The sequence below is a fragment of the Quercus lobata genome, chromosome 3, assembly GCF_001633185.2.
Source record: "Quercus lobata isolate SW786 chromosome 3, ValleyOak3.0 Primary Assembly, whole genome shotgun sequence".
Taxonomy (NCBI): domain Eukaryota; kingdom Viridiplantae; phylum Streptophyta; class Magnoliopsida; order Fagales; family Fagaceae; genus Quercus; species Quercus lobata.
Window position 1 is genome coordinate 27,946,001 of NC_044906.1, and position 6,519 is coordinate 27,952,519.

Below are 6,519 nucleotides of genomic sequence, written 5' to 3' on the forward strand. Positions count from 1 at the left end.
GCTTTGTGAGGTTTGACGTAGATCAAACATATGATGTTGAAATAGCTCCACTTTGTCAAAGTTATGTTATTGTCCGTGAAGCAAAAGAGGTGGATAAGGGAGAAGTAACATTTAAATACTAAAATTCACCTAAAATAAACACTAGAAATTTCGTTGGTCTATGTGAGTGCCCTTTTGGAAAATTACCTAGGCCCTGAGATTGGTGGAGATCCTGAACTCTACAACACAGAATATATAAATTGGGCAGATAATAAGGAATAAAAAGTACACAACACAAAATATGCAAAATGAAAGGAAAGGGATCCCCGAATAGGGGTGATATTATGCTTTATTAAATTGAAAAATTAGAGTATATTGAGCCCTACTTTATAAGGATGTACCACAAGGCCCAATTAGAGCTCAAAAGTCATAGTCTTGAGTAATTCTCCTAGAACTCTCAAAACTTGTGAGGTTTGAATCTTCTTGAATCCAAGTGGCTCCTTCAAGTGCTGAATATTGACCATTCTATAATGCTTCTAAGCTTAATTAATGACTTAAGACCTTTTCTTATATTTTTCTCTCTTGATTGCTTGAATAGCTCTGAATGATCTCCTCTCTTTTGGCTTGGATTTCCCACCCCCCCCCCCCTTTTATAGTGCTCCTTTAGGGTTCTTTAAATTACTATTTTCTTCCTTTAACTCTTCTGGGTACCCAAGCTGTTGGCTTGTCTGGGACATTGATGGCTGGTCCTTTTCCCATTCTTCCATATTTCATTCTCCTTGGAACTGATGGCTGAAAGTCCACTTGCTAACTTTTCTCTTGTGGAAGATCCTTGTGAGGTAAACCTAGATTCTTTTATGAGACCCAAGATTATCAATTCCCCTCCCAAAGCTTCAAAAGGGACTTATTAGAATTTTGAAGTTTTGAGGTTGACTTTCCACAATTTGTCTCTTTTCTAAGAATGGGGTGGATTCCCTTCTGTTGATGGTGTAGTTGGAAAGGGTCTTGACCACTTTCCTCTTCCTCCTTTCTTGCTCTGCCTGAGGTCCCTTGGTTCTCTCAAGAGGTATTGACCCCGAAACTATCATCTGTCCCTATCACTCTCCTTTGGCCCCCTTGAGCTGACATTAATGGGGCCTCCTTCGTTCTTCGTGCTTCCTTTGAGACATATCCTGAGCTGTCTATATCCTGCTTAGCATGCTTTGGTCTTTCGCGAGAATTTGCTTCCTAAGCCTAGTAGATCCTTGTGTATTTTTGGGCCCAGATCCTACCTATTCTTCACTTTTCCTTTCTTTTCATTGGGCTTCTTTGATCATTAGGATTTTTTTTCATATTGTTGGGCCAACTTTCCATTTATCCTTCCTTTTCTAAGGCCCAAGACCCATCTTTTTCACTCTCACAGGCCGGGCTCCTCTTTATTTCATCACCTTCTTTATAATCTTTCATTTCTAGCGGGCTGGGACTTTCTTACTTCCATGGGCCTGGGTCTTGATCACATTTTGGACCTCAACAGTCTATAAATAGGCTATTTGAACTCTCCAAAATCAATAAATAACCATTCCCAAAAATTCTTTTGTGTAACCTAAACACTATTGAATCCATTTCTCTCTCATTTTTTTTTTTTTTCAATATTAAAAATTCTGTGATTTTTATTGAAGAGTTGAATTTTTGTTTCAAATCTGAAACGCCCTAGCCATATCACAGAAAACATTGGAGGGAACAAATCCCTTACACAGAAAATACTAAATAATTTGAGAGGTAAGGCATAATATACAACTATACAATGACGCTCAAGCCTGCACACATAGCCTCACAAATATCGTCGTAGGTCATCAATGGCAAGCAATAAATGGCAAATCCCTTAGCAGTCAAAACTCAAACCCATGCCGCAAGCTCACTTCACAAACCATTTTTCACAGCTCAAGTTCCGAAAACTCAGGCTTCCCAATCCAAACACCAACTATACATTTGGGCTTTAAACACACTAACCTCATCCTAGCCCAAAAACTATGAAACAAGAACAAATGGTCCCTACAATTAAAACTTAGCCATGCATTATATATGCCGCCCAACTATTAAAATCAGGCTACTTCCATTTATCAAAGCTAACGCACTCACTAGCCATTCTTAGAGCATCTCCAGCAACTTTTTCAAATTTTTGTACTGTTTGAAAAATGAACAGTAACATTTTATTTTTACCTACCTACTTTTTTAAATACACTTCCAACAAATTCTATATCTCATTCTCTATCTTATTTAAATATTATTTCTTCATTCATTATTTATTCTTTTTTTAATCATCATTTATTCTTTTTTTAACAACTATATTTTTCAATAAGAAGTGTTATGTTCACAATATTTTACGCAATACTTTTACAACAAAATTTATGTGGAAAGTTGTTACTAATTCTAATTTGAACCCACCACTGAAATTATTTTTTTACTCGCCAATATTAACTAATAACAATCTATTACTTAAAATTTATTGTGAAAATATTGTAAAAATATTGTGGTAGTATTTTTCAATTAGGATTTTTTATTTTTTATATTATTTTTCTTCCTTTCATTTCATTTTCATCCACGTTTCATTTCTTTTTTTCTTTTTTCTTTTTCTTATTTTTCTCCTCCACACAAGACACACAGCCCCCCCTTCTTTTTATTTTCTTTTTCAACTCAAGAACCTTCCAGCGCTTCACATCAGAGAAAAGAGAGAGAGAGAGAGAGAGAGAGAGAGAGGAGAGATTGGCTTGGGCCTCCACTGCATGCATCTCCACCGCTGCTCGACGTCCTCTCCACCGATCGGCTTGGGTTAGATTGGCTTGTTCTTTTTTTTTTTTTTTTTTTTTTTTTTTTTTTTCATATTTGCTTGTTCTAATTCAACTTTATTTTAAGAATTGGATTTTGTTTTGTGTTTGGATTATGTGAGAAACGGGGTCAAATCGGCTTGTTCTTTTCTTTTTCTTTTTTTCCATATTTGCTTGTTCTGATTCAACTTTATTTTAAGAATTAGATTTTGTTTTGTGTTTTGTGTTTGGATTATGTGAGAAATGGAGAGAATGAGAGAAAAAAAGAAATCCGGAGGAGAGAGAAAGAATTGATATAATAGTAGATAGGATAATTTTTTAAGCAAAAAAATTGATTTGAAGGTGCTAAAATGTTCTCTAGATTTAGAGAACTACTGTAGCAACTTCAAAAAAAATTTGGAGAACCTGCGCATTTGGAGAAGCTGCTGGAGCGTGAACAGTAACATTTGGTGGTCCAAAAATGACTTTACAGTGACTGTTGGAGATACTCTTACACGTGCATCAAGAAAGATTGAGCTGAGAAAAGCTTACTCTCGTATGTGCCGTTACTTAGTGTACAAGCCTATTGGGCTCTAGGCCCACCGTAGTTTACTTGATCATCAATCATCACACATATATATTATACTACACATATTTGTATAGCACTTGTATTTTATATTGAGCTCATGCCTACCAATATTGAAGCAGTCTCTCATATTACAGTTTCAAGTTTTCAATAATCTCATTATACAAAATTTGAAATGAAATAAAAACAAAAACTTCAATTCAACAGAGTTATATTCATTCTTTGGAAACCAAACAAAGAGAGAAGAACACTTTTATTTAAAAGAAAAACATTTCCTTCTTATTACCTCTTTTAGTTTTGGTGATGGTAAAGAAACAGAGAACTAAAAGTCAAAACGTGAGAAAAATTAATGGATCAGAAAAGATCAAAACGAGTGGAAGGCATTGGGTCTCTGAAATGTAAACATGCATGCATCGTCACCATCTCTGCCTTGCATCGTCACCATTCTTGCCTTGTGCCGCCGTTGCTGTTCTTGCCTTGCACCATCACCGTTCCAGCCATCAAATCCTAGCACCAAACAGAGATCTCATCGCAGCCACCTGATGAGCAAGTTTGTTTCCTTTGTAATGGATTTCTTTTGGTTGTTAGGGTTTAGAAAATTGGTTTGAGGTTGATTTTAGATCCATGGGTTTGGTGTTTTGATTTGGTTTTTTGGAGTTTCAAAGAGAAATTTGGCCACCAGATTATCTGGGTTTTGTGTAAACATATTTAGTTAGATTTGTCCCCATCAAAGCCACTGGATTGGACTCAACATAAAGATACCAATCCAAAATGAGAGGGGTCTCCATCTAGGTTTGCTCTTGTTCTTTTTCTTTTTCTTGGTTTCTGTTTGGTTACCGAGAAAGTTTTCTGCGGAAAATTTGTTGAATTTTTTGTATTCCAAAATATCAATTTCTTTTTGGTTTTTACTGATCAAGATGTTTGTAAATTGTATAGAGGTGACATATTTTGGAATATATTTATGAATTCAAGGATTAAAAAAAATGAAGAAGGTGATTTTGTGATTGGTTGCCATGAAAATTGAAGAAAATCAAAGAAAATCGGATTCCTAATTCTAATTTCCACCTTTAAAATTGCAAAATTAAAATTATTTTTATTTTAATTGGGAAAATGCCAACTTGGCATTAAAAAATATTTATTAAATATTATTCTTGTTATTTTATTTGCCATGTCAGCATCAAATGAGCTTACTGTGCCCACTGTTTGCCCTGTAAGCATTTTCCATTAATGAGTTAATGGTAGGAACCAAATTGATTGCATGTTGAAAATAGCGATGACCAAATTGACTGTTGCCAAAATATAGGGATTAAATTGACTATAACCACAAAATGTAGGAATCAAAATGATGTTTTCACCAATAATTTTTTAAAATAAAAAATATAATGTAAATGTAAGGGTTTTTTTTTTTTTTTTTGGTGTGTGCTTGACTTCAATTTATTGGTTCAAGCGTAGAAATAGAGTTTGTATTATAATTGTTATTCTTAAGTTAATTCATAGTTTAAGTTGACTGTAAATATATATTTCAAACAAGTTAAAAAAAAAATCATTACTATATGAAATTAAAAGATTAATCTAAATATAAGACATACAAATAAATCATTTAAATTTTTGATAGTAAAATAAAAATTTATATAATTGGAAGTATAAAATATTAATAGCATGATCAAATAAAAGAAAAATTAAAAATATTCTATGTATATATGCCTTGATTTTAAATATATATATATATATATATATTGCTTTTATTTTGAATTAACTTAGAAGACTGTCATTTCAAATGATAGAAAAAAAGAATCTTAAAAGGTATATAGCGCTATAAAAGGTGTTTTTATTTTTATTCTTTAAAGTACCTTTAAGGCGACTTGCTTGGGTGGGGGGTTTCAACCCCACCCCTGACTTCGCACTTGAATCTTGGGGAAAGAGGATTTGGAGTAATGTTAGAGACAACAAAGTTTACAAATTTGGTCATAATTTGTTATGTGGTGAGATATAAGTGATAGAGGTATAGACCCACTATTTTACCTTTACCATTTACAACTATCCATGTGGCAAGTTGTGAACTTTTTTTTGTGTCCCTAACATCTTCTTTTGCACCCACCAAGCACCAACAAAGCAGCTGCCCTTTCGTAATAAACAATTTAGGGGTTGTTTGGTAGACTTGTTTAAACATATATTTTCAGTTTTTAAACAACATTACACGTATTTTCACATACTTTTTTATCTATATGTATTTCCAAAAAAACTAAAAATTATTATTTAAACATACGTATCAAACGGGCCCTTAACCTTTCGATGTCATATGGAAACAAGTCCTAAAGATATAAGGTATATATATAAAAGATGTTTTTATTTTTATTCTTTAAAGAACCTGCTGGCCGGGACTTGCTTGGGTGGGGGTTTAAACTTTAATCCCCCTCCGCAAATGAATCTCTACTGGATAGGATTTGGATCTGAGTAATATTGTTAGAAATACAAAAAAGTTAATAATTTTTGTCACAATTTATTATGTAATAAATTATGAGTAGTGAAAATATGAATCCATCATTTACTTCTATCACTTATAATTTGTCACATGAGTGTGGCAAAAATTAATAGTCTTTTAAAAAAAAAAAATTTATTCCTAACATTTTCCTTTGGCCCACCAAGTACCGACAAAGCAGTTGCCCTTCAGTACCTTTCCGCGGCATACGTTAACAAAAGTAGTCCTAGAGATAAAAGAGGAAAAATATCGAAGCGAAAAGGCAAAGGAGGAAAAAACATGAGTGGGGTTGGGGGTGGTGACTCAGAAGCTACGTGCCAAAAATAAGCGCGTACAATAATGGGAAAGGAAATTTCTTCCTAGTTTTTTGAGTGGAAAAGTCAGAAAGTGAATCAATCTTATAATGTCTACTCTCCGTAATGTATTCACACTGAACGACTCCGACTTCCGCGTTTATGAAATTGCATTTTCTAAAAAGTGAATTTGACTACAGATAGTATTTTCCTCAAATCACAGTAGACTATCATTGCTATTCTTATTATATGTTTTCGCTTTTCAATCACTATATAAGAAGCAATGACTCTTCAAACTCTTTTTCATAAAAACACAATCAAAATACTCCTACTTATCAACCATGAATGATGAAACCCAGCTGCAGTAGTAGAAAAGAATCCTCTTTTCCTGTTAAAATT